Raw genomic sequence first — 13063 nt, 5'->3', positions numbered from 1 at the left:
GTAATAAAACTCCATAAGGCACTCAATGTTCATTACAGTGAATTAAAGAAAATCTTCATACCTCTACAAACTTAAAAGTTGACCCTGGAGCATTCTGCCTCAAACTAAGTGCTCTGAAAACGACTATAACTAACTAAACTAACTGCTAGTTTATCATGAATTTTAGTTTAGTAGCTGGAAATAATACTGTTAAGATTTCCAATATGTGGTTATTCATTTAAATAATACCTACTTGAGCAACGGGGATGAGATGTAAATTCAGTGAGTGATGAGTGAATTTTAGTGATTGCTGCTACTGAAGGTGCTGGCTCTGAAACATGTCTCGCTCCAACTTAATAGCACATCATGTTTCTCATAGATTCTTATGCTGAAATTAGCTGGATTCACTACTTCCGATCAATGTCCTGCAGTCATTCTGATAAATGTTGAAAAGTTCCACCATGTTTTTCAAAGGTGTTCTCTTGGTTCAGAAAAGATCAAGATGGCGACTGTCAAATGGATGAGCTCAGCAGAGTTCAGCAGAGCAGTTAATGAACCTACACTCTTAGCCAAGATTTTATTTGAACATAAACTTTTTAGTATTGATTAATTATCATTTTATGTTCCGTATAAAATGTGTCTCATTACTAAAGCAAAAATTTCCTACATCGTGCAGTGTAATAATAATGATTAGCAAAGAAATCCGAACATGTTACGTTTCTGTCAGAGGGGGCGGGGCTACTTTTAAAACTTAACATATCTGGACCACAGGGGCTCATGGGAAATATGGATTCAGCTGAAACTTAACCTTCTTTGATTGCTGTGCTATAAATTTGAGTTCTGTGCTTTAATTCGTGTCTTATGTTAACAATTAGACAATGTTAGAAAGTTCTGCCCTGTTTGAATTTGAACTTGGCACCATGAGTAAAATGGACAGCACAGGAAAAGAAATTTACCACCAACCACTTTTATTGTACACCGGGTCATGCACAAAAATGTAACTTTAATCGTTAAACTGCGTTATGTAATTTGTGAATATAGGTAGGGTAGGTAACACTTCTCGATGTCCAATTTGTTGCAGAGATGCAGAAGTTTTATCATTGAAAGGTGTGTGACAAAGTTCAGTGAAGGAACTTAATAATTTGTATTATCATTTAAGATGGTTCAAACATCTAGAGAGTATAAAGAAAGATAAGTGAGCTAATGAGTTTGAGTAAGGTCTAATCCCCATGTTGATAGAACTTGACATGTTTAGTTTTAGCATTTCTAAAAACTAGAATCTAAGGCAATGGGTTTCCACGCAAGTTTAACTCATCTAATCTGGGATTAGATCATACAGTGACATCAAAGCAGCTTTTTCTCCTTTCATATTGCTGGATAGATCCCAGCTAGCAGAATGTCTTTGGAGATGGAGAACAATCAGTGATGCAAAGATCTTTTTTTTAAAAAATATATAACATTTAAATTACAGAAACCTCAAATTTCTTACTTTGCCCATTTGAGGAGTTAATTCTACAATAGGGCTTTTCTGTTTCTAGAACTGGCCTCCTAAAACCACGTAAAGTTGTTGTAATATACTAGTAGTGACTGAAGGACACAATACATGAACTATTGATATTGTTTTAGTTTAGGACAACATGATAACATAAGAATAATACAGTAATAGTTTTAGCTGAAACTGAATCGAAATATATTATCGGCCCACTTGTCCCAAACTCCTGCTGCATAGTTACTTCACTTGGCAGAAAAAGAGAAAAATCATAATAAAAAATGAACATTTAGAATTTTATTAATAAACTGCCAATAATTACACTGATTATTTTTTTAAAGATGGCATAAATAAAAGTATCATTGGCTTTAATAATAATGTCAATTCCTGATCTTGCAGTTAAACTTAAACTTGCAGTTAAAATTGCCATTTTTAATGAAGATTGATTTTTGGGTTACACATGTATGTAAAGCTCAGCTATGAGCTGAAATATAATCACTAAAACCTGGCTGAGATAATTATTTGCACACCAACTATCTTTATCTGAACACTGATCAATACAATTCCCTAAACTTTGATATCTTTTACTAATTTGACATTTATTCAGTGACAGGAGTTGCTAATTAGCTTAACGCTATGAACTGCAAAACATCAGTGATTCCATATGCCCTTTAAGTTGCTTTGCACTGTCCCTGATAAATAAGCTATTAAATAAATAAAATTAGGAATCAAGCAGCCTTTGAAAGGAGTCGTATTTGCATGAAAAAAGGATGAGTTTTCTGTCTGTGCCAGATCTCCATCATCTCTGTAATGTGTGAAATCTATTCAGGCTGCAGTTAAATTGCAAGGTGTGCCAAGGTTAATGGGCACTGCTGAGAGAGATCTGCTGTTATGTCATCAACCTCTCATCATACACTGTCAGCACAAACATTACCACAATTGCTCTTTTGACTCACGTAGCCTAGCATCTTATCTGACTGGCATCAACTCCTTTTAGTGGCTTTAATGGGGGGCAGTTGAGATAAAACCTGAATAAGACACTAAAACCTTTTTATCTTGGTGGTTATACAGAGATTTACATGTGCCAACACAAAGGTAATTCACTCATTTCCTTTTCAGTGTCATTTGTAATGAATAGAAGAATTTTCTCTTATTAGTCTTTATTTATGTAACTATAACATCAGTAGAAAAAGCAGAATTATCATGAAGTGTTTCCATGTTGGGGTTGAATATAAAAGTTTAAAAAATAGCTAAACAGAAAATAAATAATATATCAACAAAACAGTTGCTAATATTAATTAAGAATTATATTTCCATGCATATTTTTCTTTTAATAAGCTAACATATTAAAGAATCGTGTATATTTACAGGATAAACTTGTTGACTGGTGGTTCTTTCTGCACCCCATGTAGATCATACATTTAAACATTGATTAAACACATCAGAAGAGGGAGTTTATGCACTCACCTGCCGTCAGAACATGGACATCTAGCGCCTCACAAGTCTAACCTTGTAACTCCCATCCAGCTGAGGACCATGCACAGAGTGATGGCGGCAGTAGAAGTGATGGAAGGTATACAGGGCAGCTGGATGTCCCCACAGAACTGGTCAACGGCTTTCTCCACCAGATTACCAGCAGATGATGAGACAACAATCCAGAAGTTTGATTCAAATCTGAGAGTTTAGTGGTGAGATTCGTGGGGCTCCTGCAAAAGCTCTGACTGAGAAGCTTTTGCCTAAAAAGAGCAGGTGCAAACTTTAGCAGGGATAGTGTTCAACTTAATCTGGGATCAGGGTTTGGGGGGGTGGGGTAGGTGGGGAAGAGAGGGGAGGGACAGCGCTGGAATCTGAGGAAGAGAGGGAGTGAAAACAGAGCATGGTGTCAGAAGGGGAGAGGGGAGGTCAGAGTTCTACAAATGATGAGAGGGGATTGGAAAAATAAAGGAGAACGACTCTGTAGACATGTTTTAAATGAGGGAGAAGAGGAATGTTTTGTACAAAGAGAGGCTCTCATTTGGAGGAATGCAAGCCGTTTTTGGCAGGATCTGTCATTAATGCCAGCAAAGTGCCAAATGATGATAAAATATGTCTTTGGTGTAGAATTTGGTAGGAAACACTGAGGCTTTTATCATTTTGGAACGATGACATTTGAATAAGCCTTTTCAATGATTCACACACCATCTCATGCAGAATTTCAACATGTTTGGTCAACTAGAATAGTTGTGTGTGATGTAAATAAAGTCCATTTGCTGTTCATTTCTATGGGAGTGATGCAGATCTTCGGTTGGTGTAAAATAAGGAAAGCACTGCCTTTAATCTGGCTTCGGTTGTGGTATAGTCTTTGTTCAAGTTCACTCGGTTCGGTTAAAGCAACACCAAAGCAGTACAGTCTCACTCTGGGGGCATTTATGGACAAAACCCAAGAACACACGCACACACACACACACACACACACACACATACACCGTCTGAAACCTTGTTTTTTAAGCGCCATGATGGGTAGAGTTACAGCATTAACATGAGTCACTTTGGACACTGAGTAGCTCCTTTCTTAATTAGGCACAGCCTCATTTACAGTGTTATACAAGACACTTCATTTCCATAGATGCTGGTGAGATAGCGTCGGGAAATCTCAGGTGGATCCATGCTGATAGGGTCTGGGAAGGAGAGGGCAGTCAGTTGGGTCTTTGTTGGTGGAGGACAGTGGAAGTAACTGGAGAGGAAAGGAGCAAGATGTGTGAAAGGCTTTAGGACTGAGGGCAGGCTCAGGGTCCCATTAAGCAGCACCAAGACTATCTGTGTGTAGGCTGCTTTTATACCTCCCACGTCTTGTTGTGTAAATGGTCACATACTCTCAACCAACGTGTGAAAGAGAACGTCATACAAAGGAGAGAGGGGAAAAATCTGCAGCTGCAGATGACCTACTGGGCCGGGGAAGTTTTCTGATCTCAGGTTTGTGTTTTGGGAAACGGTGACGATGGAGAGGTGGGAAAGACTGAGATGGGCTGATACATCTGATTTCTTGTGCTTCTGCTATTGTATTTCCTCTCCAGTGACAGCTCATTAGTGACGGGAACCTGATGGGAAATTATAATATTTTTTACTATCTTTGTACTAGAGTGAAAGGCTAAAACCCAAAGGAATAATAAAAAAAGAGAAAGTGTGCTGATTCTCATACGTACATCAAAGTCCTAATTTTCTGATCTTTAGAAGTTCTTACAGAGGAAGCCATGAAAACTTTCCATCTTTGTTTACAGGTGCAATATTCTTTCTTATTATGCTGCATGCTTGTTAATCTTTAGTGTTTGCCATAAAACTAATTTGGCACACTCTTTTCTGAGCACGTGCCTCCATTACTGCTAGTTCTGTTGCCTTCAGACACACATTCCTCTTTAGACTTAATAATCTTGACAGCTTATCTTTTAGTTTAAAGTGTCTATACTAAAATCCCCTCAAAGTCCAGCTATGTCCCAGATTTTACAGTTAAAGTCTGATTAAATATAATTCAGAGATTTGCATTAGTTCAGTGGTCGTTGGCATAATAAAGACTAATAAGACTGTTTTGATTAAGCTGTTTTTATTGGCTTACTGCTCAGGATATTTAGGTCTAAAACTACAACTTCATGATGCAGGCAAAAAGCCTATTACAAAGTATTAGCATCAAATTAACATCTAAAACTGCTCTGCCTTCATCACAGAAATGAATTTTACTTTACTTTACTTTTGTTGGGTTGTGGATGTAAACTGTAGAGGATCAATAAGGACATAAACACTGAATTAATTAGATTAAGTGAAGCTGAAATAAAACAGTGTTGCACCACAAGAGTTTGATGGCAGCACACTGATTGAAAGAAGTGATGATTCAAGAGGAAGTGGCCAGTCTGTGGATTTCGTTGGTACGGAGCTGCAGTAATACAGCTCAGGATTACAGCCACCACCTGACACATTACTCACCTGCTAGTTTTACCATCTTTAACTGAGGCACTGGTGTGGCCTGCAGACTGAATCTCATTCCTCCGCTAGCATGCTAGCACTGGTGGCTAAATCTCGAACAGCAAGGACAAACCAACTACGAGAATGTAAGTTTCACAATTTATTCCTTTAAAACTAACCTGGGATCAGTTAGTCAGGGTGTGGGATCGACACCCCCTAGTCTGAGAGCTGCCCATTTTTTACATTTTGAGATAATTGTTCATGTTTAGCTGAGTGATAAACAGAATACAGATTTATTTCTGTTTAACTAAACTATAAGTTACACTGAAGGTGATATGACTGCAAAACTTCACAAGAAGACAAAAATTACACAAAGGAAACATTTTTACTTGGGAGTTGCAGGAAACGACATAGATTAATGGAAAGTGAATGTTGGACATATAGTATCACAGAGATCTATAATGTGAAGATGCTGAGAAAGGTTGCTGGGTAGCCCATGGAGGATGATCACAATGTTGCTGGCTCAGGTTTGAGTATGTCTGAGGAACAAGGGTGTTGCAGAGCAACTCCTATTATTGTTATGGTCCTTTGTTGGGAGTAACCAAGGGCAACAATCAGGTAAGAAATGCAAGACAATGTCTATTACATGCAAAAAAATTATTTTCAAATGCAATATGCATACAATGCATTAATGGCTTTTTTGTAGCAGGAGGGTATTGTGTGGGAAAAGGGTCAAAGTATCCAGCATCACAAGTTTTAGAGAATCCATCAGGCCTGACCTTCACAAAAAGGTCCTGGACTGGATATCCACTGAGCTCTGTTCGGCAGTCACTTAATCTGTGGAGTGGGCCGTTCTGATTCAGCTCCTTATGCCCAGCAGTTGGCTCGGCCTTGCCCTCCTCTCCTTCTTTTCCATTGACAATGGTGGACCTCCTTCCAGTAACCCAAACCTTCTTACTCTAACGACTCCTTCCCCTCAGCACACAATGGGCCTTGTTCAGCCCCCCCTGCCCTTAGTTTCATTTTATAATGCAGTGGGGCAGTTCTAGGGAGGACCAACTGCACAGCCAGGTCCTGTTTACGCACTAAGGTACAAGGGTCAAACCCTACATTGCAACCACATCCATCTACCTCAGTGAATATCCACAAGCTCATAGACAAGTAAGCTTATGTCTTTGTGGAATTATGCATTATGATTGAAACTGGACTGTATCCACACAGGAACAGGAGGATTTCTTTAAAAAAAATCTCCCTCATGACTGATTGGTTAAAAATGGTAATTCAATATTCACTGGGATGATTCCCATGAGGAGAGGAGGAGATTTCTCCCAAGGTTAAAAGCTGCTGGTAGTTTTGTGAGGCTTCCGTCTGTACCGATGCATAACAGAGTTACTCATGCACAGTCACCATCATCAGTCATCAAGATCAACATGAGACAAGCCAAGACAAAACTAATGTGCAGTTGGCATGTACAATCATTAACTATTCATCAAAATTAGCTTAGCATGTTATCATGATAACATTTTAAAAAGAACACTTGTTATTGTGTCATGCCAGGGATGCCAGAGTCCGGTCCTCCAGACCTCTGCAGAGCTGAATGACATGCAGATGAGCCCATCTGATGTGTTGGAAAAGGAATGCATGTAAAAGTTGCAGGATAGTAGCTCTCGAGGATTGGACTTGGGCACCTCTGTCTTATGCTATTCATTAACTATGTTACTATGAAAATGCATGTTAAAGTGCTTATAACCATAATGCACCAAAATATATCACATGAGATTTCTCTTTTTTTTCCCAATTTTTGCCATCACCATTGTGTTTTTGCAGGTTGCCCAAAGACTGAACACTGCTAGCTTTCCTGTATGAGTCCATTTTGTGCAGGTAAAGAGACAGGACATATATTGCAATCATGCTGTTTACATGCATATGGGAGGTTACCTAAATGTTGTCATGCATTTCAATCAATGAATCATGCTTCACCCTCAGCTGAAATATTTGTCTTTTTTTCCCTGCAGCTTTCATTTTAAGAACTGACATCTGGAACCTAGAGCATTTATTGTGAACATTTGGCAGTATGTGTAAGAAAACACTAGAAAAAGACTGTTCAGATTTTTAATTAACATCCGGCATCAATAGGATGAAAACTACAGGGGGAAAAAAAGCAAAAATATGCTGAATGTGAGTTGAATATGAGAATGTGAGGTCTTAATTAGCTTAATGTTGGAACATAGCTGTCTTTAAAGATGCTGGTGCATCACTGGGAGCAGCCTGGCTGCTGAAATTTTCCCACTGTGGGACAAATAATCGATTATTTCAACTTAGGACACATTGCACAAATTACACAATTTACTTATCCAGAGTTAGCTTTCCTGCCTAGATGCAAGTGAAGGGACAAGATATCACTGAGAAATGAAGACAACAACTGTCATATACACACTAGTGTGTATATAAGAGAGAAACAATCCAACTGAATCTTCTTTTTGTATATTTGCTCATTTATGTTTCATTTTATACTTTTCCTCCTCTAGTCCAACGCCTCTGGCACCCACTGTGAAACAGCTTTGATCTTTATCTGACATTATGGGACATAACTAACAGCCACTACTTGATCCTTGAGCATTTAGATCCTGTTTAGGTTTTATTTAAAGATCAAAAGGATTTTTTTTATACTGATATATGACAGCAAACTTTACAGCCCTGGCAACACAATGTTAGCAATAATTAGCTAGCATTGGTTACCCACCAGCACACCAGCTCAGTTCTCAACACGCCACAAATGAACTTTACAGATAGCTGTTATTTATCCCAGTCCATGTCATTTCCTGGTCTCTTTGACACCTGTGGTTTGTCATGTGATTCAGTATTTTCATATTAAAAATGATCAAATCTCCTGTGTGCTAACTGCTCTCCCTCTGCTGAACTGCTGAAGGTTTTGTAATGTGTATTGTGAGTGAGATTGCTAACCATTGTTGCTCTTTAATACTGTGTACTGCTGGGGCTGTACCAATTCTGCAGCAAAGTTTTTGCACAGATTGAAATTTTTCAGCTCCTTCAGATCCTGTGGGAACATGATTGTCTTCACTCTACATTGAATGCAAGGGTAGTTTATCCAGTTAGCATCACAAAGATATCATGCTAACTACAGTATGTGTACTTGCAGGAAACTTTACAGAAAAGTCAGGAAAGCAACTCACTGCTTTGGAGATAGCATAACATTTTGCTAAAACTCAGAAATATTAAAGTGGCACTAAAGGAGTATATCAGAGATCCATTTCTGAGATTCAGGTCGTAATAAAGAAAACACCTGGAAGGTGTTAATATGTTGAAGTATTTCACATGAGATGTGGCTATTTGCTCATAGGGACTACATTAAACGTAAGAGGCAAGTCTTAAGGAATTATCCTTTCCACACAAAGGATGCATGTATCGTATATCAGAGCAGTCCATTAAATAAATGTCATGACATTTCACTAAGACACAAGTGTAAGCCCCATGGTGGCGCTAGATGCTTGAGAATTTGGGAATAACTACAGCTGCCAGTTAAAGTCAGGATGGATTAATAGATTTATCAGATATAAGACTCGTGAGAGAGATTTTATAAACCATTGAAAGATTTGACTCAAAAGAAGTTAGCAATATTGACAAAGTTTGTTTTGCATTACTATGAATTATTGTCTGCGATTAGGGTTTTATTTATAAGAGGAAAAAAAAAAAAAGACTGTATGCCTTCTTAGCATCCAACCCTTGAGAAGGGGGAAGCTGATGGTGAGAGTTTGTTGAGGGGTGAGTGGTTGTGGGTGGCAAAGGTATCCAACACAGGATTAGAGCAGAATGTGAAGGGAAGAAGGGGAAGGTAGAGGGAATGCCCCAGAAACACAACACCGCCTGACACATATGGAATGGACTCTGTAGCTCGACTGAAACACCCCTGCCAAAAACAGAAGGTCTGCAGAGTTACATCTTCTCCACAGCCAAGCATTCAGCCTGCGAAACAGAGCGGTGCATGTTGATCACTTGTACATTCTGTCTGTAACACGATCAATGTCCCTCTCCATACCGTGTCTTTCAATTGAGATGCTGAAATGGTCTGGTTAGCATGTAAGCAAACACTTTGAGAACAAGATGTCTATCTCAGCAGCTGCTGGAATTCTTGAACTATGTGAATATCATGATAATTTGCAGTGTTTGTGACAGATGTTGGACTTTTATATTTTCCTTTATCACATTTAATGAGTTAGCTAACTATAAACTCAAAGTTAGATTAGGATGGTAAGTTGAGTAGCGTATGCAAGACATACAACACCAGCATTTCTTATGATGGCAGGTTGAGCCCACCATTTAGCTAAAATCTGTACTAGTTGTCAAACAGATAACTAATGATTCCTTTGTTATTTATGCATATATCTGTAAACAAATTTGCTTTCATTGTATGGAACTGGCTCTAATAGTTTGTGTTGCCACCCCTTTTTCCCCTGGACCCTGTGGGTGCTGTAACAGTAGCTAAAAACACATTTCTGGTACAACAAAACGACATTCAACAGAAATCTAATATCAGTCAGGTTTATATTATATTAGGGTTTCTTTATTGCATTGAGGAAAACAGCAAAACCAGCTACAGTCATGACATTGAAAGGCAATTGGAGAGCATCATCCAGCAAGTCTAAATGTCATTTTTGCACATTTACAGAACCTTGAAAAAGTATTTATATCCCTTCAACTTTTCCACATGTTCCCCCTCAGTAAATACTTTGTAGGACCACTTTTTGCTGCAATGACATCTGCAAGTCTTTTGGGGAATATCTACCAGCTTTACACATCTAGAGTCTAAAATTTGCACCCATTCCTCTTTGCAAATTAGATCAAGCTCAGTCAGATTGGATGAAGACTGCCTGTTAACAGGAATTTTCAAGTCTTTCCACATATTTTCAGTTGGATTTAGGTCTGGACTTCTACTGGGTCGTTCTAACACATGAAGTTTTTGTCTAAATTTCATTGCAGCTCCGGTTGGATGTTTAGGGTTGTCCTCCTCGAAGGTGAATCTCGGCTCCTGTCTCAAGTTTTTTGCAGGTGCTAAGTTTGAACTGCAGGTCTTAATGCTCAATTCAATTTTTTTTTTTTTTCTGAGATCTGATTTTTTTTTTTTTTTTTCGTGAGGTAGTTCACATCATAATTTAGTGTGACTGCCAGCAGACTCCAGTGTGAGTCCAGACATCAGGCAGCACACGTTGTTTACAGAGGTAAATATGGATGCTACACATGATAGTGTTTCAATCAATTTCAAAGATGGTGTTATTCGTCCATTGTTTGCATCTCGCCTCCTCCAGAGTTGTGACATCTGTATCACTTCAGGGATGTAAAAGTTGGATAAAATGAGACATCACCGTTCAAACTGAGGTCACTTTGAAAAAGACTGGATATGTGTGAGTTAAAGTGGTCAGAATCTTCAGACTGTAATAAAAATATCAAATATGGGTCACATATTGGAAAAAAGTCTCATTTGAGCCACTTTAGCTGCAGTGTGAACATAACCTAACAAGTTTTCTTCCAGGATTGCCCTGTATTTACCTCCAAACACCTCATCAACTGTGGATTGCTTCCATGTCCCCGTTGAAGAAAAAAAAAGCATCCCTACACCATGATGCTGCCACTACCATGTTTTACAGTGGGGTTGATGAGTTAAGAATGATTTTGGTATTAAGGCAAAAAGGATGAAACTGGTTTCATCTGATCAGATTAAATTATTCCATGCTGTATTCCCTACACTGCAAACGTGACTTCTCATGGCTTTCTTCTTACCACTCTTTTATAAAGGTGAACTGGACAAATCTGTGGAGTACACAACAGATATTTGTCCTGTTACCCGATCAATATCTACCGTCCATCCATCCATTATCTATACCGCTTAGTCAAATTCAGGGTCGTGGAGAAGCTGGAGCCTAACCCAGCAATTAGCCTGTGAGAGGCAGGTTCACCTGGACAGGTCACCAGTCCATCGAAGCAATTTCTAACACTGTTGCAAATTTCAAACACTGTTTAATAATGTGTAAATAGTTTGTGTTTGCAGCATATCTTTATTTCAATATGGACATAACAATTAGAAAAGGTTGCAACACAAACACACAAACACTGCACATACAACCTCAGACACAGACGAGCAGACAGCATTATCACACAGAGAACACAAGTGTTGGACAGTGTGTATCACACACTGTCCAACACATGTTGGACAGGATCAGTGTTGCTAGTTTAGCTGCTTTGGTGCTATATTTAGAGAGTTTTCAGACCCATCTAGGGACTCTATTTCAAAGAAGCAACTAGCAACAAATCTAAAAACTTTTTCTGGTTTGGTAGACTAATGTAAAAGCACTTTTACTTCTCAATGAGCAGCTTCTTCCGCCCCTCCCCCATCCATTAGCTTACAGCTGCAGTCAGAGCAGGTCAAGCAGAGTGAATGGTTGTGAGCCCAATGTGGGTCATCAATAGTTGAGCCAATCAGAGTGAATGGTTGTGAGACCAACGTCTCCAAAGTTTCTCTTGTCGGACCCCTTGGCAGCTATCGCTATGGCGCACCAACCTGGGGTAAGTTACTTCATTAACCATCGTTTTGACTACCCCATTGTGTGTTTTAGGAGTAAACGAACATATGCTCTAACAAAATTGGTCATTTATAAGTTAGAACTGTTCAGATTTGTTCAGCTAGCCAGCAGTCACCTTTCATACACACCAAAGAGCGTATTCACTTGATCTTAATGTAATTCTTTATACATTTTGTTAGAGCATAATTCTGTGTTGTTTGAAGCTCAAAAAACATATTTTAGTGTGGACTACCCCTTTATTGTAATTAAAATGGAACTTCAACTTTAGGTCTGTTCAGTTTTGCCAGGGTTATTTTCAAATTATTTTTCTACTGTTTTTAGTTAAAATGCAATTAAATATATTTTTCCAGACATTACTAGAGCTTGAGTTTTTGTTGTCTGCCTCTATTATTTGACTCAGTTGTCCACTAAAATCGTTAAAATTTTCAAAATGTTTCTTTTTGGTGAAAAAGCCTGTAATTAATTAGATGATTTTTTGAGGGACCAGACGAAATGTGGCTCAAATCATGCCTTTGATGATGACAAAGCATGGACCAGGGTTTCCCTTGCCCGGACGTGGGTCACTGGGGCTAATCTCTGGAGCCAAGTCTGGAGGTGGGGCACGGAGGCGAGCGTTTGGTGGCTGGGCCTTTGCCCATGGGGCCCGGTCAGGCTCAGCCCGAAAGGGGGACATGGGCCTCCCCTTCCGTGGGCTCACCACCTGCAGGAGGAGCCATAAGGGTCGGGTGCAACGTGAGCTGGGCGCTGCCAGAGGCAGGGACCCTGGCGGTCTGATCCTTGGCTGCAAAAGATAGCTCTAGGAACGTGGAATGTCACCTCTCTGGCAGGAAAGGAGCCTGAGCTGGTGCACATAGTTGAGCGGTTCCGGCTAGATACAGTTGGACTCACCTCGACGCACGGCTTGGGCTCTGAAACCACCGACCTTGAGAGGGGCTGGACCCTCTTCCATTCTGGAGTTGCTCCCGGTGAGAGGCGCCGAGCAGGTGTGGGCATGCTCATTGCCCCCCGACTTGGCGCCTGTACGTTGGGGAACACCATGTTCAGGCATTAGAGTGCCCACATGTGC

This window comes from Melanotaenia boesemani, chromosome 15, assembly GCF_017639745.1.
Source record: "Melanotaenia boesemani isolate fMelBoe1 chromosome 15, fMelBoe1.pri, whole genome shotgun sequence".
NCBI classification, from domain to species: domain Eukaryota; kingdom Metazoa; phylum Chordata; class Actinopteri; order Atheriniformes; family Melanotaeniidae; genus Melanotaenia; species Melanotaenia boesemani.
This window is presented reverse-complemented; position numbering follows the sequence as displayed.